Source organism: Dryobates pubescens, chromosome 11 (assembly GCF_014839835.1).
Source record: "Dryobates pubescens isolate bDryPub1 chromosome 11, bDryPub1.pri, whole genome shotgun sequence".
Classification (NCBI taxonomy): Eukaryota; Metazoa; Chordata; class Aves; order Piciformes; family Picidae; genus Dryobates; species Dryobates pubescens.
Genome location: NC_071622.1, coordinates 17,265,014 through 17,290,345, shown reverse-complemented (window position 1 = coordinate 17,290,345; position 25,332 = coordinate 17,265,014). Strand labels below are relative to the sequence as shown.

The window sequence follows — 25,332 nt, the reverse complement described above, 5'->3', positions numbered from 1 at the left end:
AACCACTGTAACTGCTATTAAAATATAAACAAGGACATAAAACCAGAGATGTTGGAAGCTAGGATATGAACGTTTGAAACAACATCTATGTATACAATTAAGAGTTTTGTTAACATCATTTGCTCCTGGGGCTGTGCAGCTCCACTGGCTGCGGCTGTGCTGAGAACAGAGACATAGACCTCTGGGGCCCTCAGCATCTAACCAGCAATGGGGAATCCCCGAAGTAAAATGTTTGTGCACTGATGCTGTGGTGTGGTGGGAGGAGAAAAGGGACTGCAGAGAGGTGTAGCTTCCTCCTCTTTACTGTCATGCAGGACACACATTACCCAAGGAAGTAGCAAAAGTACCTTAATTCTATGTGAATTTGAGTAAGTCCCTGGAGGTGTTCAAAAGATGTGTGGACTTGGTACTTCAGGACATGGTTTAATGGCCATGGTGGTCTTAAGACTGACAGGTGGATTTGATGGTCTTTTCCAACCAAAACAATTCTATGACTCTATGATCCTTCTCAGGAACTCCTCATCTTAGTTCAGGCAAGCAGGCTAGTTGTTTTAAAAGCTCTGCCAACATGCACTGGTAGCCAAAACCAGGACAAATCGCTTGGATGATGATACAGAGGAGAACTTAATGGGCATCGGTGTGTTTAAAATATCACCATTTTTCTTGTATAGACACAGCTGTTGAATAAATGCACTGCTCAGCACTGATCATCGATATGACAAGGTAAATGAAGATGACACATTCCTAAGTAAGAATTATGGTTCTGCCTATACACAAAAAATGGATCCGTTCAATTTAATCAGTAAAGAAATGGATGCAGCACAGCCAACATAGACACAAAATGTAAAAATGACATTGCATACATCTATTTAAGACTGAACATTTTAGCAACCTTCTTTTCAGTAGGTACTATGCTGGCATTTTTTGTCTGAACACAACATATAATGATCAAGACTCTGGATATGAAGAAGATGACTGTGATCCATGACCCCCTAGAGTCCATACTCATCTTTTGGGAGCCGCTAGAAGAAGCCAAGCAAGATTGTTCATCTGCAGAATTGGACTGAACAACACCATAAGACATTGCTGTTAGTGGGTAGGAGATCTCTGCAGAGGGACCTTGACAGGCTGGACAGATGGGCAGAGTCCAGCGGTATGAGATTTAACACATCCAAGTGCCGGGTTCTACACATTGGCCACAACAACCCCATGCAGTGCTACAGGCTGGGGTCAGAGTGGCTGGAGAGTGGCCAGGCAGAAAGGGACCTGGGGGTGCTGGTAGATAGTAGGCTGAACATGAGCCAGCAGTGTGCCCAGTTGGCCAAGGCGGCCAATGGAATCCTGGCCTGGATCAGGAATAGTGTGGCCAGCAGGAGCAGGGAAGTCATTCTGCTCCTGTACTCAGCACTGGTTAGGCCACACCTTGAGTCCTGTTTCCAGTTCTGGGCCCCTCAGTTTAGGAAAGATGTTGAGTTGCTGGAACGTGTCCAGCAAAGGATAACAAAGCTGGGGAGGGGTTTGGAGCACAAGCCCTATGAGGAGAGGCTGAGGAAGCTGGGATTGCTTAGCCTGGACAAGAGGAGGCTCAGGGCAGACCTTATTGCTGTCTACAAATACCTGAAGGGAGGTTGTAGCCACGTGGGGGTTGGTCTCTTCTCCCAGGCAACCAGCACTAGAACTAGAGGACACAGTCTCAAGCTGTGCCAGGGGAGGTTTAGGCTGGATGTTAGGAAGAAGTTCTTCATAGAAAGAGTGATTGGCCATTGGCATGGGCTGCCCAGGGATGTGGTGGAGTCACCATCACTGGAGGTGTTTAGGAAAAGAGTGGATGGGGTGCGTGGTGCCATAGTTTAGTTGATTAGATGGTGTTGGATGATAGGTTGGACTCAATGATCTCAAACATCTCTTCCAACCTTGTTAATTCTATTCTATTTTATTCTAATTACTGGTCTATTCCTGGTGCTTCAGTTATGCAAAATAAATACACTAAAATAATTAATCATTGTCATTAAACAACTGTAGTGTTGTACATACATTGCACTTGAACCTAATAAATGATGACAATTCATTATTTCAGCTTTATGACAATACTTCCGTGGTAAATATTTCTACAAATTCTAAAAGTCAGATATAAAAAGCAGAAGTCTGTACACTATAAACTGCCACGAAACTGAAGACTTGTCAAACGAAAATGAGCTATAAAACCACTAATATTCAGGCAATGTCACTCTCATTAAACACCTAATGATGCCACAGGCATTTTAGTGGGCAAATGCTCATGAGGCTCATGAGGAATTAGGAGGGGAAAAAAAACAGAAAACCTACAACAACAAAACCCCTGCCCCTAAAACTGCTTGCCAAGCTGTTTGTACATTCTGCCACAGGCGGTTTCTTGAAAAAGATGGAGATTTAAATGGAGACAGTCAGTGACTATTAGATGCCCATGATGGTGAAAGCAAGCAGAAGAACTGATGCTTCAGATTAAGGGCTTCATTTTGCTTTCAGTTGTGTTTTGCCCGTCTCAACATTTCATAGTATTTAAATGAATCTGTTACATAAGGCATTTCTCCTGTCTGTGCTGCTGAGCAGCCATATTCTCCTTTCTGGTATGGATTGTCTTGGGAAACTTGCCAAGCTGTGACAGAGCAGCGCATAAAAGGAAATCACGTTCATAAGCTGGGGGTGGGGAGAGCTGCAGGTGAACAGATTCAGTGCAGCAACATATGTATAGTCTCCTGTCTCAAAAATCCAGGGTTTAATTCAGATGGGAGCCACAATACTTCTTTTTTTAAAAAGCACACAGGGCTGCTAGAGACCCCAAGCCATCCCATTCCCTTGCTCCTGGGAGGGTGTGGCATGGTGCAGTACAGTGGCTCAACACTGCACTGGCTGATCAGAAGAATGAACACGTATTTCTTCTTAAGATGCTGGAAAAGCCCCATTCAGTCCTGAAGTCTATTCCTGACATGTGCCAAATACCTCCTTCACACTTAGGAAGGATCTGAGATTTAACACATCCAAGTGCCGGGTTCTGCACATTGGCCACAGCAACCCCTTGCAGTGCTACAGGCTGGAGTCAGAGTGGCTGGAGAGCAGCCAGGCAGAAAGGGACCTGGGGGTGCTGGTCGATGGTAGGGTAAACATGTGCCTGCAGTGTGCCCAGGCAGCCAGAAGGGCCAATGGCATCCTGGCCTGGATCAGGAACGGTGTGGCCAGCAGGAGCAGGGAGGTCATTCTCCCCCTGTACTGCACTGGTTAGGCCACATCTTGAGTACTGTGTCCAGTTCTGGGCCCCTCAGTTTAGGAAAGATGTTGAGTTGCTGGAACGTGTCCAGCAAAGGATAACAAAGCTGGGGAGGGGTTTGGAACACAAGCCCTATGAGGAGAGGCTGAGGAAGCTGGGACTGCTTAGCCTGGACAAGAGGAGACTCAGGGGTGACCTTATTGCTCTCTACAACTACCTGAAGGGAGGTTGTAGACAGGCGGATGTTGGTCTTTTCTCCCAGGCAGCCAGCACCAGAACAAGAGGACACAGTCTCAGGCTGCACCAGGGGAGGTTTAGGCTGGATGTTAGGAAGAAGTTCTATACAGAGAGAGTGATTGCCCATTGGAATGGGCTGCCCGGGGAGGTGGTGGAGTCACCATCACTGGAGGTGTTCAGGAGACTTGATAGGGTGCTTGGTGCCATGGTTTAGTTGATTAGGTGGGTTGGATTGGTTGATGGGTTGGACACAATGATCTTGAAGGTCTCTTCCAACCTGGTCTATTCTATTCTATTCTATTCTATTCTATTCTAATTAAGAACAGAGGGAAATTAAGGTGGACCCAGCCTCTTGTAAGAGTAAGTTATTATCTGCCTGCCAGAACCTGCCTGAAAAGCATTTCCTATGGAATTCAGTGAATTATCTCCTTGTTAATACTTATTATTTTATTTACTAATACCCAAGCTCTCAAGTACTTGTTGGCCTTTCATCTCTAGACCTGAAAGTGCTTTTCAAAGGGGAGCATCATCAACAAAGGAACACAGACATTTACATTTGGGCTTTGTCATGTAAAGAGCATCTCAGTTCACCTGTAAAAGCATATTTGCCAGTTGAGCTTTACTCTGGTCACCTGCCCTGGAAACAATCTCCAAATCCTAAATGACTGGGGGCAAAGGGAGGGATTTTCAGCTGAACACAAACAGCTGTAGGGGATTGGGCAATCCTGCACAATGCTGCACCTAGCTGGAAGATGTGGAGGTCAGAGACCCAGTTTGAAGTCTACAACACTGGAGCAACCTCCAAGCATCTCTAGATCAGGCCAGGGTTCATTATTGCAAGGCATGGGATTACAGCACTGAGTGCTTTTAATTGCTCCTTCCCTGAAGAAAATATTTACTATCCTTTTGCCATCTTTGGTTGTTATAGTAAAAGGCAAGTGAAGAAACGTGCTTGGGTTGATACATTCTTGGGCAGATTTGCACTGCATACAGACTAGAATTTTTCATCTTAATGACCTGCAGCTGAAACAGATGTTTTGCTTTAGTGTTTTAAAGCACTTCACAAAACTTAGCACTAATTTATTCTTTCACAGTGCAAGGAAAAAAAGAAGTTTGGTATCGTTACTCACATAACAGAACAATGTGAAAAATGGAAACAGATGTTTCTCATTTAAGCATGAATAAGAAGGAAGTGAAAGGAAAATAGTTGCTGTAGTAGTAGTTATTAAGAGAAATATGATGGCTTGGTTAAGTCAAGACAATTTCTTATGGATCCCCTGTCAATCCTGAAAGATCTTTCTAACAACTCAGTCCCTGATTTGGCAAGCACATGGAAGTGATTAACTTCAGCTGCAGAGGCTGTCCTGCATGCTTCATTTATTGTATTTTTAAAAGCTGTATAGCCAAATGAGTACTTTACAGTTAGAAGTTGAGAAATCAACAGCATTGTTCCTGTAGACAGTAAAGCACTGACTGTTTTCACAAACTTCAGACACCTACATTTGAATATCAGAATAGAAATAAAGTCAGTGTGGTCGTTTGAGGCTGTGCCTTTAAGAACAAACACTGCTGGAACACACTGGCTAATGTTTTTGGTACTAGAACCAAAACATTCTGATATTCTAAACGAATTTCATTGGTTGATAAACAAAAATTCAGCTTTAGATTGTGAAGCGGTTGGAAAATTTTTTCCTCAGTTCAGTGCGGTTTGGGAGTTGGGGGAGTTTGGTGTTTCAGCCTGTTCTCCCTGCCTGCTTCTTCTGCGAACTGCTGGACTTGGCCTTCAGATAAGCAAACACTAATCCTGCATGGGCTTTTGAAGCTTGCTAACAACTCTTTTCCTTAGTAACTTGCCTTTCTCTCTCTCTAACCCCTTTTTGGGGAAAAAGGGAGGTAAGGGGGGGAGAGAGGGGGTTCCAAAGAGGGGATCCCTCCCTGAGGGAGGGATTTTTGTTGTGTTATTTGTCTTTGCTGTGTATTTCTGTGTATATATTGTAAATACCTGTATATATTGTGTTATATATAACCTGCTTTCCATATATGCTTGTAAATATATAGCTTTTGCTCTTCGACTGAGTTAGCTGTGGTTTCTTACTCTGTGGAGGAGGGAGAGCTAAGCCCTCTCTCAACCCACCACATTTATTGGCGCCCAACGTGGGGCTTGCTGACAAATTAGTTTGATTTATTGCTTGCTTAAGTCGAACGAGCAAACATGAAGGTGTTTTGGCTTTTTGAGCGTCTGTTCTTCTCGGTCTTTGGTGTATTGATCTACAAGTATTGCCTGGGTATGATTATCGATAAGATAGGTAAATATATAATGCAAAAATTATATTTGTGGTTTAAGTACAAGATTCGGCTTCTGTATGATCAGTGCCTGGAATTCTTTTATGTTAAAAAGTACAGAAATGTTACATCTAGCACACTGCAGGATTCGAACCCATGACCTCAGCACTCATAGTTCAAAGCACTGCCAACTGAGCTACTGCACATTCCTGGATACAGTCAGATTGTGAAACCTCTGTATGATGTGACTCGAAAGAGGAACAGTTTCCACTGGGGACCTGAACAACAAGCAGCCTTTGACCAGATAAAGCAAGAAGTAGTCCAAGCAGTGGGTCTGGGACCTGTGCGAGATGGTCCAGACATTAAGAACATTTTGTACACGGCTGCAGGTGACAATGGTCCAACCTGGTGCTTGTGGCAAAAAGCTCCAGGTGAGACACGTGGACGACCTCTTGGTTTCTGGAGTCGAGGTTACAGAGGTTCAGAGGCTAATTACACTCCAACAGAGAAAGAGATTCTAGCTGCCTATGAAGGAGTGAAAGCAGCTTCTGAAGTAATTGGAACTGAGTCACAACTTCTCTTAGCTCCCAGATTGCCGGTTTTGAATTGGATGTTCAAAGGCAAAGGTTCCACACCACATCATGCCACAGATTCCACCTGGTCTAAGTGGATGGCCCTGATAACACAGAGAGCTCGAATGGGAAATCTTGAAAGACCTGGTCTGGTGGAGGTGATCTCAAGTTGGCCTGAAGATACCAACTGTGCTAAACCTCCAGAGGAGAGAGTAACTCGTGCTGAGGAAGCTCCTCCTTACAATGACCTTTCTGATGATGAAAAGAAATATGCTTTGTTCACAGACGGTTCCTGTTGTCTCGTCGGGAACAAGCGAAGGTGGAAGTCTGCCGTGTGGAGTCCAACACGCCGAGTTGCAGAGGCGAAGGATGGAGAAGGAGAATCCAGTCAGTTTGCAGAGGTAAAAGCTGTCCAGCTAGCTCTCGACGTGGCTGAACGTGAGAGATGGCCAAAGCTTTATCTCTACACCGACTCATGGATGGTAGCCAATGCTCTATGGGGTTGGCTAAAGAACTGGAAAAAGAATGGCTGGCAGAGGAAAGGAAAACCCATCTGGGCAGCTGAACTGTGGCAAGACATTGCTGATCGAATCGAGAGAATTCCAGTGAAAGTGAGACACATTGATGCTCACATTCCCAAGAGCAAAGCTACTGAGGAACAGCAGCACAACCATCAGGCAGATCTAGCTGCAAGAGTTTCTCAAGTAGACAAGGACTCTGAACTTGATCTCGACTGGAAACACCGAGGTGAGATATTCTTAGCTCGGTGGGCTCACGATTCGTCAGGACATCAAGGCAGAGATGCAACATACCAATGGGCCCGTGACAGATCCATAGACATTTCCATGGATGCCATCACACAAGTCATCCATGACTGTGACATTTGTGCTGCTATTAAGCAGGCAAAGAGAATTAAGCCCTTGTGGTATGGTGACAGATGGTCCAAATACAGGTATGGTGAAGCTTGGCAGATTGACTACATCACTCTACCACGTTCTCGTTCTGGTAAGCAGTACGTGCTTACTATGGTAGAGGCAAACACTGGATGGCTGGAAACTTACGCAGTCCCACATGCAACTGCACGCAACACCATTCTCGGTCTGGAGAGACAGATCCTGTGGAGACACGGAACTCCAGAGAGGATTGAGTCAGACAACGGAACTCACTTCAAGAACAACCTTGTAAAGAGCTGGGCAAAAGAGCACGGTATTGAGTGGATTTTCCATATTCCTTACTATGCACCAGCTGCAGGGAAGATTGAACGCTACAACGGTTTGTTGAAGACCACTCTCAAAGCCATGGGAGGTGGATCTTTGAAAAACTGGGAGAAACATTTAGCACAAGCAACCTGGCTGGTGAACAGTAGAGGTTCAGTGAACCGAGCTGGACCTGCACATTCTGATCTGCTACAGAAAGTAGAAGGTGATAGAGTTCCTGTTGTTAGGGAAAAGAATCTGTTAGGTAAAACTGTTTGGGTATTTTCGCCCTCAGGGGAGGCTAAACCTGTCCGAGGGGTGGTTTCAGCAGAAGGTCCGGGTCACACTTATTGGGTAATGCAAGAGAATGGTGAAATTCAGTGTATTCCACAAAGAGATTTAACTTTAGCTGAGAGAGTTTAATTTCAGAATGTTGTACAGCTACAGCGCGTCCAAAGGAAAGAGTCCCTGAGGAATCTACGGTGCACGAACCCTGAGAACCCTGAGAGCCCTGAGTCAACTGAGAGTCCCTGAGTCCCTGTTTCCCTTTTTCTTCGCTTCGTCTGCGGAGAGACAAACTGTTTTCCATTTTCTTGATTTTGGATTTTCTTGGACTTCTGAATCATCTACATCTGAGTATAGCCGGAATGGACGATGAACTTAACTTACGAACTGTAAATATTGTTCTGGATTGGATGGACAGTACGAACAGCCAATGAAATTGTTTAGAAAGGGGTGGACTGTGGTCGTTTGAGGCTGTGCCTTTAAGAACAAACACTGCTGGAACACACTGGCTAATGTTTTTGGTACTAGAACCAAAACATTCTGATATTCTAAACGAATTTCATTGGTTGATAAACAAAAATTCAGCTTTAGATTGTGAAGCGGTTGGAAAATTTTTTCCTCAGTTCAGTGCGGTTTGGGAGTTGGGGGAGTTTGGTGTTTCAGCCTGTTCTCCCTGCCTGCTTCTTCTGCGAACTGCTGGACTTGGCCTTCAGATAAGCAAACACTAATCCTGCATGGGCTTTTGAAGCTTGCTAACAACTCTTTTCCTTAGTAACTTGCCTTTCTCTCTCTCTAACCCCTTTTTGGGGAAAAAGGGAGGTAAGGGGGGGAGAGAGGGGGTTCCAAAGAGGGGATCCCTCCCTGAGGGAGGGATTTTTGTTGTGTTATTTGTCTTTGCTGTGTATTTCTGTGTATATATTGTAAATACCTGTATATATTGTGTTATATATAACCTGCTTTCCATATATGCTTGTAAATATATAGCTTTTGCTCTTCGACTGAGTTAGCTGTGGTTTCTTACTCTGTGGAGGAGGGAGAGCTAAGCCCTCTCTCAACCCACCACAGTCAGACTGAAAAGACATTGTTTCCTGAAATACAAAGAAGTGGTTTAATTTTACTGCAGCACAGACAAGAGCATTGTGAGACCCAAAAGCAGTAACCAGGGACCCACTACATATGCCACACTGAGAGCCCCAGCTTCCCCTGACACCTGGGAGGAAGGACCTGCTCTGCTTTGGCAACTGCTTCTCACTCCTCCCTGTCCCAGGAGAAGGAAAAGTCCAACTTCAGCTGCAGGGCCTTTTCCAGTAAAAGTCTTTCAGAAACCTCCAGTGCCATAGGATTCACTGAGGGAAATGCAACCAACAAGGAATTTGGGTGCAAACCAAAGATCTCATCTTTCATTGTTAGTACTACTTCTTGTCTTAGGCTTTTGGAAGATGAAGGATCCAAGCAGGGCAGTGCAGACCTGGAGAGAGAGTAACAGTCTTGTTACAACCTCCTGAAGGCAGAGACCTATCCCTGCCGCAGTCATCCTACTCCAGTTTCCACAGGTTTCCAAGGTGCCCTAGGGCTCATGTCTGTGGAAGACAGGACAGATCTACCCCACCAACACTCACTATCAGGAGAAAGATCCCTGCCACAGAAGAATCCTCCTGCCAATTCCATCTCACAAAGCAGCTGCTCAGTTTTCAATCTTTGTTATTCCTGACAAAATTATGCTCTTTCCAGCCCCACTGAATTACTTTTTGTCTATCTCTACCAACACATACCTAGGTTGCCTTGGAAAGGGCAGAATAACTGGCAGAAGTTTAACTACTCCTGATGTTCCCAAAAAGGAGGAAAGGCAAAAGAAATGTTCAGATTCCCTGTGGAATACAGCAGAGGAATTCTTAAAAGGAAAAATTTTAAATTACGCTTCAAATTCTCTTGTTTGAGTTTTAAGGCCAATATTTCAGTTATAGGAAACTGTCCCTTTCCACTCAGCATTTTTAATATGAAAGTAACATTTCCAAAATTGGCCGTGATTGTTGCTGAGAGAGATTTGCCCCTATATGCAGTCCACAGACTGTGCATGCAGAATTAATAATCTCATTAACATTGCTATATGCAAATGCTCCCAGGATACAAAGAGAAATTTGTATTTCAGATTAATATTTTATGGGAATTTTGTGTGTACATGATAAATGAATAAATGGAGGGACACAAGGGGACATGAAGAACATGTGCATCATGTGTGAGAAGTGCTTTAATTCTTAAATGTTTGCAATGGCCACAAGATGGTTAAGGAACAAAAAGACTTACTGTAATTACATAAGAGAGAATAAGAAAAAAATGGAAAAGAAAAAAAAAAGAGAGAGAGATCAAGGGACCCATTGTGTTTTATAGTTTATCCAACTGCAGAGCCGGCTTGAGAGATTCTCCAAACCCTCCTGCCCTGATCCTTTCCACCCTATTTGCCTTCCCATTACTATCCTTCTAATTCTGCCAACTGAGCCCTTTGCATATTCAAGCTTTAAACCAGCTCTAATGACAGCATGGAATCACACCCTTAGTCTGCTTGCTCTCATTCATTTTCAGCTGCTACATAATGAGGGTCAATACCATACAAAATCTCAGCACCAATAGAGTGCTGTGGATGCTAAAAACCCAGGCACATCAGGGAGACTGAGAACAGGTCTTAGAATCTGAAGATTAAAAAGGACAGTTATTTGGAGAGAACCACCACTGGTTACCCACTGTTTTGGCTTCTGGGTTGCCCCCTTTACCACCTCTCTAGCTATCCTTACTCCATTGCAGTTTTATTGCTACTCTGGAGTGACATGAAGCTCTCTTATACTTTACCTATAAGAAATGTAATATTGTATTTGTCCAAAAACCTACATGAGTAAAAGAAGATCCCTGAGGGGATATTATTAACTGCCTGCTACTTATCATTGATGGTTATTCTCTGAGACAACTCTCCTGTTTAATCTTTATGCTCTCGACAATAACCCTTCTCTCTTTTTGATCAAGTGTTTAATTTTCTTGAAAGATTTTCTGTGACTTTAGCTATTATTGAAGAGGATTTTAATTTTACCCCAACTCTTTAATGGCTAAATCTTGCATATCCACTGTTTCAAATAGGGGTATTTCAGTTACTCTAAGTAAATAGTTCAAGGATTTGGTTTTGATAGGTAGCTGTAAAATTTCAAATCAAAACAAAATTGAAATTGCAGTTTCTTTTCCACTTCAGAATAGAGTTTTTAGTTTCCCTGAATGACCTGTCAGTGTATTAGAATAAGAAATGGGTACTGCTAGACTGCTACAGAGCATACTCCAATGTCAGCAGAGCTTCATCAGCATGAGTGGCAGCCCTGTATGGGAATTCAGTTAGCTGGTTATTTCATCTGCAGATGATCAAAGATAAACAAGATAAAAAAGACAAACAAAGGAAAATGGTGATGTACATTCCTAGTCTCCATAGGCAATACTACTGCTAAATTTCCTCTAATTGTTTATAGTAGAACTTTAAAGCATGACAGGAGAGAAAAAAATTAAAAATCAGCAGAGGTTCAGCAGAGAGCAAAGCTGAGAAAACCTTGAAACCTCTTGCTTTCCCTTCTCACAAGCATTCTCAATCCTTCCTCACTGTCATCTCCACAGCCCAGTGGAAGTCCAGATCATGAGTAAATATACAGTAAGATAATAGTTACATTTAGCACAGCTCATGGAGTAAGGGAGGACTGTACGACAGGACTGAGAGGTCTTTTTTAGGAGGCTTGTTTTGTTATGTCATACTGGGCACTCCCACTTACAATGACCTTGTTGTCCATGATAACTACAACACTTTACAACGGTCTCCAGTTCTGAACCCAATACATTTGGCTTATGATTTTACAGCTGTCATTTGTGTCCCAAATATTGGCTGTCTACTTGTCCAATTTAAACATGTAAGTGGAAGCACAGTCTTGATCTGCTCCCTCCTCTGCAGCTGCTTTCTTTTCTTGGTTCCCAAGTTCAAATTGGGAACTCAGAACTTCTGCCTTACAGCCTGAAGGAAAATGGTCATTCACTCATCTTCCTTGCCCCTTTTCCACAACAAGCCATCCTCACTGCTACCCTCCCTCCCAGCATGGGCTTGCTTACAGGATTGAATCAGAGAGGTGCCAGGAGCTCTGCAGGACACACAGCTGCTCCATGACCAGAAATTCAGGTGAGGAAAAGATTCAAGTGAAAATAAGCAGGCAGAAAGCCTAGTTAGCAGACACCAGAATATACAGATATGAATCTATACATCTAAGCCTCAAGCTGCCCCATCTATTAAAAAACATGTTGAAATACTCCCCTGTTTCTCGATAAAGTTATTAGGGTTAATAAATTAATTATGCTTACATAACACCATATTGTCAGAAAGATCTTTCCCTAAATCAACATTTTCAAGTATTTCAGCTGATGACAGAAATTAATTTCATAAACAGGTACAACACAGACTACAAACAGTGACTGAAAATCTCAAAATGATCCCCTAAAGATTAATCCAATACTGCAAAATCTTTCAGAGTATTTATTTCCTGTTGCATTTCTGTTGAGGCAGTTGGACTCGGCAGTCCCCTTTGCATTTCAGCATCTGATGCCAGAGTACACAGCAGTACTGGTGGAAAGATCACAGCAAGAGAGATGTATTCACCAAAGAAATGGAGCAACAGACTTAAAAAGAGCATGATTCTCACAGCAGGTCAGCTGAAGTGGCAGCTGTGCATTTCTGGGCTAGTACCAAGTGTCCACTAGCACCTTGTAAGAGCCTTTAGATTTTATTCCTGTTGACTGAAATTCATAAATATTTTCTAACAGTACCATTGCTTTTCAAAGTGCTGGTTCAGCCCTAGCATAGGATGAACTTTTGCCAATATTTATCTGTCTGATATCCAAGGCTCAAACAAGAGGAGAATCTTTGTGTGGTGCCCTTCATACTTGCATTCAAATCTTCCCTGTTTTAATGAGCCATGGGCTGTTGCTCTGAAACTGAGGACATTAACCGTTCAGAAAAAGTAAACCCCTGCAGATTATCACCTGGCTTCTTCCCAGGTTCAAACAAGCAGAGTGCAAAAGCAGAGAATCTGAATACTCTGCCTGAACAATAAGCACAGTAGCTAATCACTTTGCCTGGCTTTGTCAAGCATATGAGTATTTTGTTTATGTCACGTGAATACCAGAGGTCTCCAAATGTCACTATATTCACAGAAACTAACTGTGCTGCTATTAAATGATTCTCTTAGCATTCCCCCTTCTCTGTGGCAGTGAAATAATACCTATTTCATGCTTCTAGATTTTTAAAGCAAATGTTTTATTGCTTTCCAAACAGCATTTAACTGCTGGGTATCACTTCTGAGTCCACCACCCAGTAATCCTTACAAAGAAAAGGATCTCAAATCTTGAGAAGTACACTTTGCTAGCAACTGGCCACTGACTAATGGTATTCCTGCACTTTAGTAAATCACTAGTAGATTTATTGCTACTTAGCCTGGTCATTCCATTTAGCACTGGAGGAATAGTTTGAAAAGAAGACAGGAATAAGTGTTGGCCAGAAGGATGGCAAACCCATCAAAAGCCCTTTGCCAAACTCTGAACGTAGCATAGATGGTGCTTTAATTTACTGGAAACACAGAGAAAGGGAACAGTCAAAGAGTTGTGCTGTCACCTCAGAAAAGACAAATGGGATAAGGCATTAAACAGTTAAACAGACCTGAACTGCTACAATTTATGTAATGACAATACCCTCCCCATCACCATAACCCACCTTTTCACCCTTGTCCACCCCAGCTCCCCATGGTTCAGGAGACTTTTTGAACAGAGTGATTCTAGCATAACATGAAGGAAATACCAGCTCTATCTTTTGATCATTTCTTATTCATCTTCTTTCTCTTGTTGGGTCAAATCTCAGTCTCACTGAACTCCTGATTTAGCCTATTAGTGGGGAAGAGTAAACTCCCATCCTCATTTCCTTCCTTCACATATCTTCTAGCTCACTTCCCATGTTTCCGTTTTTATAGTCCTTAGAGGATACAGGAGTACGCCGCTTTGATTGCCTTTACCTTATCCTTCCTATAGGTCATGCAGGTCAGTGGCATATCTGGAATAAAGTAAGACTTATTTCAACCATCAGTCATGCTTCAGCTGGAAGGCATAGTCCTGTTAGCAGGGAGACTGAAGTGCTGCAAAGCAACCCAGAGGACAGTAGTGTCTTTGATGGCAACTGTGTGCTTCAGCTGCTGCCTGCTAACAGGTATCCATGGGCACCGCTGTTCCCCTGGCTCTGTTTCTCTTTGATCATGCTGTGCTGCTATTGGAGCATTTCAGTAAACAGGCCCCAGAGCAGGGTATACACGCCACTGTAACCATGCACCACAGGCAAGATCCTCCACAGATTAAAAATCAGAAAACGCCATGGTGTTTTCCTGAGCTGAGGATTTAGCCCTGTATGCTTAATATTTCTCTGCCACTGAGCAGGGCCTCATCAGGCAAGACACTGAGCAGTGTCTGATTAAAACCAGTGTGAATAGAGCACACACAGCAACACAGATTCCTCAGAAATGGCCCTTTACAAAGAACCACCTGGATTCTACAAAATGAGCCACGTGTGGCACTTCAAACTGGACACCTTTGTAGAACTTCAACCACTACTGGGGTCAGAAGCCCTGGATTTGACCACATTCACCACTTATTCAAAAAGGCAAGAACTCTGCTGAGAGCGATGCAAACAATGTTTGCTTTACGACAACACATAAAGACTCTGTCTGAAGTCTTCTGAAAAAGTCTTCCTTTTAGTGGCATGAGAACAGTGCACACTACATGCTTTAAATGGGATCCGAGTCACTTTTTTCATTGCTACTAGAGCAGGTACTGCTGGAGATAAAAGCGACTGTCTCGGAAGAGCAGGTATGACATCTGGTACATAGCACCAAAAATAAATCTTTAACTTCCTCTCATACCTGCCAAACCTGCTCCAAGGAAATAAACCTGGGAAATATTACAAATACACACTTCTCTCAGATTTCAAAGGAAGAACTGACCTATTTTTTCTTTGCCCATTTTAAACGTTTCCTATGACAAAATCAGTTTGTTAAAACAATGGGCTCTGCTTGGAATAACCCAAATCATAAGAGAAAATTGCATGCATATAAAAAAGGCAAGTAGCCTGACGTTTGCCTTGGAGATAATTCAAGCTAATACTGCTATTTATAGTGCAGCAGCACCTTAGGGACCCAGTCATCCTCAGCACACCTACCTGGTAAGGACTACACAAACATGAAATTGGATAGTCTTTCCCCAGTAGTATACTCATACTTGTTGTGATTTATGGAAACTTATTGTGTAATGCCATATAATTTAGGAGCAGTCCTTTGTTTAATTATTTTCTCTGGTCATATTTGTATAGTCAGCATTTTCCATATCCTTTCAATAGCTGACTTGGCTTACAAGAAGACAAGAGATTTGTCTATTGGCAAAGATGACCTACTTAAATCAGGAACAATTAAAGCCCAGGTTCCTATTTACAAGCTTGACTAAGAACCACACACACACAAATCAAACTGAAGAAGTCATGGAATACTTCTTAGTGCTACAGTTCTGATCACATGGGAGAGTCTATGGTGGGGGCAGGGGATGGTCAGAAAAGGAAGTGCATGTGAGTCATTATTAGCAATGTAAATGGGACACATTTGGAGGTTGCCACCATCCCGATCACTCATCTGCTTTTATTAGCCCACATTCTTTATTGTTATTGTCTTTGGTTTTCTGTGCTTGTTGTTAGTTATGTTATAGGAATCTGTTTAGCATAGCCTATATGAAAATGCAAATGGAGATGAAAAACAGTAAAATACATACATGCAGCTTCCCTGTCATGTATACCTTTGACAGAAGCACATCAAATACAAAAGAATTGTTTCACTTTGAAAGTCTGCTTGTTCATTATGTGCGTTACTTTTTTACCAGCAGATGGCAGTTTACCATTATTTTAAATAGGTCCTTTTGTTGGTATCATATGTTTTGAAGTTCTGAGAGGTTGGTAAAAACCTTTGAGCCCACTTCAAAGTTATTTTTTAATTCCATTTCCTTCTGCATCACCCCCTCTAGAAAATGCAATTAAGCCTGAGCTATTTGTTTCAGTTTACACTCCTGCTGCTGATAGAGGCTAAACATTATCTTACACAGAGTTACTTGACAGCAACTTCACGCAGCACCCACGGCTATTACCCAGCTTCCAACACTCACTGCTGCCACCGGCCCCCTGAGGCACACTTTACATTCCCTAATGCCAAATCTGTGCTTGGGGAGTTGCACACATCATTATTAACAGGGCCAACATGAAGGATAAGGCTGTTCAAAGAGTCCTGTGGTTTATTTACTTCTGTGTTGCTTGGACACTCTTTCAGGTAACAGATTTTAAACTACCATCCAATCAACACTGCACTGCCTCCTGCACTGCAGCTGAGGACCAAGGGTGCAGGGAGTCTGTGCCAGGAGATGCAGCCTGTAGCAGAAATCCTGCTGCTACTCAAGGCTACCCTTTAACCCAGGCAGAGGCAGAATTATTGAGACTGTCATCCCTGGACTAACAGAGGGCTAAAAATGAGAGCTTTTCTACTGAAAAACTCCAGCAGGGAGCACAAGCAAAACAAAGGCCTGGGTCTGTTAGCCATACGCTGCTTTAATACCTAAGTGCCAGTTTACTCTGCACATCACCTGACGTGCAGCCCTCACAGGCACAGGCCATCTCAAGGCACCAGGGAGAGACTCATGCACCAAGACCCTCACACCCCACTGACCGTGGTGACATTGCTCAGTCTGTTTGAGCCCATCCTTCTTTACTGTCCCAACAATTGTGTCACTAGTGGCATTCAGGCTAGTCTGATGAGGCAATGCCATAGGACGCAGCTGGGTTTGTCATCTCATTAAACTCTGACACCACTACAGCACACAACACTCCTTTTGGCAGCACTAGCCATCAAGATTTCTGCTGGATTGAAGTAATCACTTGAACCCCCACTTCTTGCAGGAGCAGCACCATAAACAGAAACAAAAAGAACTCCTCTCACCTTATACCACAGGCATGCCAGCTCAGCTTTTCATAAGAGGATGGTATGTCAGGCACACATTTCTGCTAACTCACCAGCCCCTGCACACAACAGTGGGTTGAAACATGCTATACAGGGAACAGGTGGGAGGAAAGGGCTTCCCTCACCTGCCCACCTTACAGACTGGGGACAGACTGGTTTTGTGGCTGGGACTTTGTTCATTTGGATTTTTGTTTCGTGTGCATGGCAAACTGGCCTTTCCCTAGGGCTGCACAGGTCCTTTCAAGTCCTGCAACTTTTGAATTTGTGTTCCTTATATTCTCACACTGAAGCAGCAAATGAGATGCAGAGATCATTTTGCATCTGTTAAAGAACTAAACGCTGTAAGTTCCCAATGAAAGAGTGATGATACACAGCACTATCCTATCTTGGGAATGCAGCATTTTCTTTTACAAGCAGTCCCACATAGCCTCTTTTTAATGATCTGCAGAGAGACTGAGAAACTCACCAGTGGTATTAAATTAGATGCTGAAAACAACAGAGAGCAGATGCATTGTACAAATGGGCAAAGAGACATGAAAAACATGGGAAGGAGAAAGAAAATGTGGCAACGTTTGGGAAACACAGGAGAGCATTACAGTATGGGGAACAATAAGACACAGGTATACATGGTATCAGGCACAGATTGACCACAGCAGATCAAAAATGTGCCAAGAGGTACAGTTCAGCAGTAGAGGAAGAGAGACTAACAGGTCTTTTCTTTCTAATGCTTAAGACTCCTGAAGATGGAGGTTGCTGGGAACCCATCATGGTGAAGTTCTCATGAGGAGACCTGTGATATAAAATAACACTGATAACTGGAACAAATAGCAAATTCAAGTATTTATGAGTCACAGAATGACTTTTTAGCCTTTGATAGTTCCTAAACAGAGTCAGAAAACACATGCTGATCAACCTCTCCTCCTCACATTGGCAACTGCATAATTAAAGCAGATGTCCATGTGAACCTGACACCATCCTATCAACTTTTGTTTCCAAGAAGTACTTTAAATAACATTCAAAGTAGGTTTAACACCAGTTATTACTCTGATTATTGCATTCCTAAGTTAATGGATTTCAAAATTGTATTTTCTAGTTGAAGATTAAAGAGCTACTTCTAGGCTTCTTACCTTCTTTAATAAAGACAGACTCAATCTAGCCTTCAAAGTTGAACATTAATATAGAGGAGATTTGCTGTCAACTTAGTACGAGGAATGCCAAGTGATTACTGCTCACACTTGCTTTCTCATCCAAACCTCACCTACTCATGTTGAGAAGCAAACTGGATTTCTTACACACACATACCACTTTCATCTTGCAGATACTCAGGGATGCCTTCCACTGCTGGACCCCAGCTTTTCCTCTCTGCTTCAGAATGAAAGCAGGTTTGTGCCTCAGGGCAGAAAAAGGGCAGATTCTCACACCTGTGATGCACAGGTACCCCACATACCTCCTGGGCAGCCTGCTCCCCCTCCAGGGGGGTTACCGCAAACTGGGGAGAATGCTGCTGGCTCACCACATGGCCAATGTGCAAACAGCATCTACCCATATTTCATGCTGTGGTATATACTTGGCATTGGAAAGCAAAACACATTCCTCCAAAGAGCAAGACAAGCAGCAAATCGTGCTTTGCAACTGTCAGATCACGCACATCAAGCAGAGGAAGTCCATTCAGCTACTCCTACATTTCTCATATGCACATTATCACCTTCGTGTTGCAAGCAGAGTCCCAGAACTTCCCTATGACTAGTGCACATTCCCAGAAACACAGTCCCAGAAAGGTAAAGAAGGAAGAGACAAGACAATCTCTTGACAAGGTGCAGAGCTGAGCCATCTCAATCTCACCTTGCAAAGCCATGAACTTGTGAGCTCTTGGCCCTGTTGCTGGAGAAAACCAGGAAAAATCCTGACGAGAATCTGAAGCGAAACTATGCCCTGTAGATTTTGTCTGAGGTGCACTGCCTAGATCAGGTCTAATTGCCACACAATACAGGATGGAGAATCTCTGAATTGTCCCGGAATCTGTCTTAAAGACTGAACACTCTTACTTGCTTCAGAATATTGTTCACTGAGTTCTATTAAATCAGTAGCAGGACTCAGCCTCATTTGCCACTGTATGAATGTGCATTGCACTGGGAGGGGGAGTTGCAATCTGAGCCTAAAAACTAGGGTGTGGATTTCCACCCTCTGCTTTCCCTGGCTTTATGCCAAAAGCAGAGCAGCAACCAGGTGACTTACTTGTTGTCAGTACCTTCTACTTTTCTGAGTTTTCTATTAGGGCAGAGAAGCAATGATGCTTAAGAACTACATTATCTCACTTTGCATTAGATTTCCCACCTTGCTTTGTGACTCACAATGCCAAAAATCTTTTGTCATTTGAGCAATATGGAAAGCAGGGGATGAAGGCTCAAAACCTTAAGTTTTGCCTTGAATATGCAGCAAATGGCTAATTAGAAATTAGTATTTATGCGCTGTGGTCCTCTATTACAATTTGTTCTGCCCCAAAGTATCACTACAGTGTCACTTAGAAACCAAGAAGGGTTGAGGTGAAGTCTTTCATTAGAGAAACACAGCAGAATACCATGTGGAGAGCAGGAGCAGGCTGGAGGCTGACCGTGCAGGGCTCTACAGAGATGCCGGCCTGCAGGACAGGGACAGAGGAGCCCACGGACAGGAGAGCTTCAAAACATTAAATACCTGGTGGCTGAGAGCTGGTGCAGCTGCAGCAACCAAGAAGCGTTTGTCTTCATCTGCTGAGCAGGGCTGTGGGCTCCTTCCCGGTGGAGGCGGACGTGGGTGAGTCACGTGTAGCCGTGTCCCTGGAGTCCAGCTTCCTGCAGCGTGCTCTGCAGAGGGCAGCAGCTCAGTCAGCACAGGGACTGAAGCCTGTGGAAAAAAACCACTTCTCTCACAAAACGAATTATCGTGAGGATGTCCCTGAGCAACGCCTCTGCCTCTGCTTGTTGTTTTCTAGGTAGAACTAAGTCCTAGAAATTAATGTCTCAACCCTGGCACCATAATGTGGAGCTTCCCAATAACTGGAATGCTTAAAAATACAGCACAGTGTACTTAACAAAGTTTGGAATAAAACATACATCAGAAATTCAGGATTTGACTGTGTATCACGTCCCATCAGAAGCCAGCCTACGATTTAAGATGGGAAGAAACAAGGCCTGAGCATCTACAGAATGGAGAATACCCTCAAACGAAGCAAATAGCTTAAATGAACCATTAGAGCCAAATCCTCTTTGGCTGCCTAGCAGTATGTAAACACACGATGGCCACACTTGGGCAGAACTGCTGGGTTTGCAGCAAGTCTCCTCTAAGAACTTGTGGGTTTAGTCCAGCATCTGAGGAAATCTTTGGCCAAGCCACACACTGCTACTACTTTGCTGGGCTGTGGACAAATGCAAGACTAATTCTTCAGCCAGGGTTCATCTACTGTGGCAAATATAATTAATTCTTAAATACACTCACTAGGTCAGTAGGTCCTGTGAATTATAAGTGGTGTGAGGGCTACTGACAAAAGAAATTGCAGGATATACTGAGTTTCATTTATGGCTTGTATTACTGAAAGTATCCTTACCCAGGAGTGAATTTTGCTCAATGAAACTCAAAGTTTAAGTAAATGCAAATAGCCTACACTGAAAATGTGAAAAATAAACAAAATATCATTTAATTTAATTTGAGCACCCAAGCAAGTCATTTGCAAGTCTGTTTAATGTTTAGGAAGAAAAAACCTTAGTTCAGTCTCTACAAATGGTTTTAGTTACTTCTGTGACTTTCCATCTCTTGAGGATAATCTACTCCTAATAAGGACAATTGCTTAGATTTATTATCCCACCGAGGTCTTGTTAAAGATCTAAAAAAAAAAAAAAAATCCTATTTAAATGAAAAGGACAATAGAATATTTAAAGTCAGGGTCGTGTTTAATTAAAAGCTGAAACAGAATCCAGGTCTTTATGCATAAGAAAAGCAAAAACAGATTTCAAAGCTGTTAAGCTACATATAATTGGCATAAACTATCCATTGAGCCAAGGCAAAAAAAAAAAAAGAAAAAAAAAAAAGTAGGCTATCGTATGGAAATTACAGCCTATTAATAAATAACAAACCTGATACATGTGCATAGTGCCATACTTTTGCATGCATTTTTTAATTTGCCCAATTTGCTAGGCATATTTCAAAGCAAACATGAGACACACTAGCTGTTAGGTTGCACAAATCCAAAAGGGACAAAAAGACTGATTGAAATCAATGTATTAACATGCACCAGCACTTAAAAAACATTTCATAACGTTCCCAAAGAGAGCATGTAAACTGCAGCAGTGTCAGTGCAAAACTGCTGTAATCTGTGTTCCCATGTAGTCATTATTCACACATGGGAGTATACAGTTCCTACAGCCGTTTTTCATGCATGAATAGTTTAAAACCCCAAATCACTAACATAAATACGCAAGGGACACCTCCTTTTTGAAAAATCTTTCAAACTTTGAAAAGAAATGTGAGGATAGATACCAGCCCATGTATTGACACAGCCCCACTGCCACCACAAACACATCCAAACCTTCCCCAGGCTAAGAATTGCCACAGGGCCACGTGGCTCACAGCTCCTCAGCCAAACCCAGTAAGGTCAGGGCAGAGGAAAATCTTACCACTTCTGCCTTCCCTCACTGGCATGCAAATGGGGCCATGCATGTAGGGAAAGCAGGTCACCCCAACAGCTACTTTGGGCATCCTTTTCAGGAAATAATTATTTTTTATATAAAAAACAATTCCACAAACTATTTCTGGATTAAATAAATGGCACTTCCCCATTTTTTCCACATGATAAAGGATTATCAGCTGGCTGAGAGCAGGCAGACACGCAGTTGGGCTCTGCACAGAGAGGAAAGGCACACTGGAGAGCTCTGTGCAGCAGCAGAGAGCATAATACAGCCGCCGGAAAAGGTGACAAAATGGTTGCACTCCCCTCCTATCTGGCTCAGTTTGCACCAAATTACTAAGAATGACAAAGCAAAAGTCATCAGGGAATTCCAGCTCCGAGGTGAATCACACAACTCACTCCCTCGTCTGGAAAAATCCAGAGAGCAAATCTCTGCAGTGTCAGTCCCTTGTTTAATGATCTAATAAATTTTGTTGAAACACATTTCAAGCCCATGGTAAGCAGCCATGATCCCCACTTGCAGCTCCTGTGGAAGCAGCTGCTGTAGTTGGTGCCTTTGCTTTTAAATTGCATTTCTGCACAAATGCTCAGTATTTAAGGTTCCCTAAATCCATAAAGTCCTGCCAAGGGCCATCTGCGTGCCCAGCCACCAGGTCCCTCAGAGATCTAGGAAGAAGGTGGTGGCAACCCTGCGTCCCCACTGGCAGCTCCCTCTGTAATCCCTTCCCACTGAGAGCTGTCTCTTCCTGCGGTGGGCTGAGTGGGTTCTTTGCATAAATACAACGAAATACAGCATCTCTGTTACAACACAAGCTTTGCAACACTTCAAACTCACCTTGCACCTGGTGCTACTAACACCAAGGTGGAGGGCTCAGTAACACGGGAGAGCCACCGGTTACGTTAGGCCCGCGCCAAGGCTGAGGCGTACAACCCACGCTGGGCCGATCAGCCGCCCGCAAGAGGCGCGCAAAATGGCTGCCGCGGAGGGCCCCGCCCGCCGAGCGCCAGTGCGGACCCGCCAGTCTCCATGGCGGCGCCCGCGAGCAGTGGAGGTCAAGGAAACGGGGCGCGCCAGGCTTGGGCCGCGCGGGCTTGGGAGCAGGGGGAGACCGGTCCAGCCGGAGCGGCGGGTAACGAAACTCCAAGCGTGTTCCCGGCCAGGGCCGGGACGCTGCAGCCGAGCGCAGGGAGCGAGTTGTCTGGCGGCGTTCAGCCCAGCAGCGCTGCTGAACTCTCGTTTGTATGCGCCGTGATAAATGATGGCTCGTTTCCACGTACGGTTTTTGCAAGGCAGATGGGTGATTCCTGAAATGCGCCCCAGGCAGGCGATTGTGAACATAATTAGGAAGGGGAAACGTCCAATACAAGGCCTATGTGAAAGACATATTAAAACACTTAGTGTGCGGTGCATCCTGGGGGTTGTATTCCTCAATGACCATTGTAAAGAAATATGTTCTGAAATCTCTTGTCATAGAGTCTGTGGGAAGGCACAGATGTTTACAGATGTTAACTAGTACTTGAAATTATATTACTGATTCCACTTGGTGGCCAAGAGCTCATTTCCCATTCCATCTACATAGTAACTGGAAATGTAAATTTAATGCTGCTCTTTTTCCAGCTCTTTCATTAGAGATACACAACCCAGCACAGTTTCATTGTGGAAGGCTGTGAAGCTGGGATGAAATCTTGGAGCATCTCAAGCGCTTTCAGCCTCTAAAGCTAACAAGCAGAACTACATTTTGGTGAGTTACTACTAAGCTACAAATAAAAAATACAATTGAAAATACATTTATGGCTGCCAGTGGCAATTCCAAGCAGGATTTAAGATCTCTGTTTTATTAATGTTGTGTAGGTCACTTGTGTAGACATGAAACAAAGGCTATTTTCCAATTTATGGTTGAGTGAAATGTAACTGTGGAAGATAGCATTTTAGTCTGCTTTATGTTTTGCACACATGCACTTACTGTGAGCAATAACAGTATTGCCAAGAGATAAGAGACAGGCTTCTCAAAAGGGAGCTGTGGTTTGTGGAGTTTACTCACACAGTTATTTTAACTAATTTCACAGAACAGCTGGTCTGTACAACAGCTGGGCAGCACAGGGCAGGAGCTGAGCTCAGCAGCCAGCAGCAGCAATGACCTTTTCTGCCAGGACATGCTTAATACAGAATAACACTCTCAGTGAATGTTTTCATTATTGGTTGGGTTCCCATGTCTCCACTAGCACATCCCAGTCATACTAACTTCCAGAAATATCTGACCAGTCAGAGTAACCTAGCAGAAGAAAACATGGCATCTGCATCAAGTTTGTCCATAGGATAGGCAGAGCAAAATACAGTCAATGAAGGTAAGTAATGTCTCAAACTTAACATGCCTACATTGCTCCAGAAGCCTCAGTGCTTCATGTAAGCAACAGATGGTTCCTAAAGCTCTCTCTCTAATGGAGGCAATACTTTGTCCACCTTTAAAAAAAAAAAAAAAAAAAAAAAAAGAGAGAGAGAGAGTTACAAAAGTAGAAGTCTTAGGTCAGATGCCAGACTCTTACAGTAAAATTTGTGGAAGGTACTTTTTCATATAAACACATCTATCAGAAAATTCCTTAGTAAACTTAACGCTGTTGGGGAGAAGTTTTGCTGTCCTTGTCTGGGGCAAGCTGCTCTGAGGAGGCAAACACTGCATGGTGTGTGGCTGCTCTGAGTGCCTTTCTTGATCCCCAGTGCTGGGACTTCCATTGCAGGCCTGTATCATGATGTTTTCATGTTTGACACCAGCCCTACCTATGGCTGCGTTTGCAGGTTTTTCAGTGAGCACCTGTGCAGCTACAGCATGTAACACTTACATGTTCTGGAAGTGGTAGGCTGACATAAAGATTATGGAGGAATACCAATAAAGCACTGTACTTCCTTCTGTGTTCTGGAAAAGAACACAGGGCTTCATGTAAGGAAAAGGTGTGGCCTACAATTAACTAAGTATTAGCAATACAAGCATTTTGATAATTACTTCAGTGTTAGCACCTGAAACCTTTAATATTAGATGACACATTTTAAAATCAGCTTTGGAGTGACAAACAACCCAAAGGAGGACAATATATAGCTACTTTGGAAAGCATTAATGCAGAGTGAATCCAGACAATAGCAGAAGTTGGAATTACTCATAGCAGAAGTCAGAATTACTCATTAACTCTTCTGGTCCTCAGATCTGCTTTTCCAGAAGAAAAGCATTTTAACAACGAGACAGACACTTTGCTTTGGAGCACACTCCAGTCCTGTAGAGCTCATACAGATCTGACTGAGCAGGCGTGTTCCACATCTGTTATATTTTAACCATTTACAGGACCAGCAACCCAACTGTGTCTGTAAAGCTAAACCTAAATAAAACCAGGAAAAGAACAAGGTTTAAGAATAGTTAGCTCCTGTCTGCATGGATTCTGAATTAGCAATTTTCTTTAGGGAGAAGCTTTTCCTTCTGATAAGCACACCCACAGAACTCAGATTTCTGGGAGCACGTGTTAACAGAATGTCAGGACAGAATTACTCTTTTAGTCATGGTAAGTCTGATCTTTTTAGAGCTAGGTTATACATGAAAGCTTGAAAATCCATCTGCCCATCTTGTGACTGCCAGGTAAATCTTTGTTTCCAGTCTTACTTTCAATATGAACATTTCTAAAAGGTTCATAAAGCACCACAGCCCCCCACAGCCCCCCCCCCCGGCTCTACCCCACTTGGGAGTGTCAGATGTCAGTCACTCCTGAGCACTGC

At 43.3% G+C, this 25,332-nt stretch overlaps 1 protein-coding gene across 1 annotated transcript in view; it reads right to left on the bottom strand.

The window, feature by feature from the left end:
* ZNF644 (zinc finger protein 644) overlaps positions 1-22,457 on the bottom strand; it is an 87,866-nt gene extending 65,409 nt beyond the window's left edge. Inside the window, exons 1-2 of the mRNA XM_054164936.1 lie at positions 22,411-22,457; positions 19,610-19,798 (exon numbers count right to left, since the gene is read on the bottom strand). The gene's annotated coding sequence lies outside the window, so the exon portion shown is untranslated. The remainder of the gene's footprint in view (positions 1-19,609; positions 19,799-22,410) is intronic.
* Between the last annotated feature and the right edge of the window lie 2,875 nt (positions 22,458-25,332).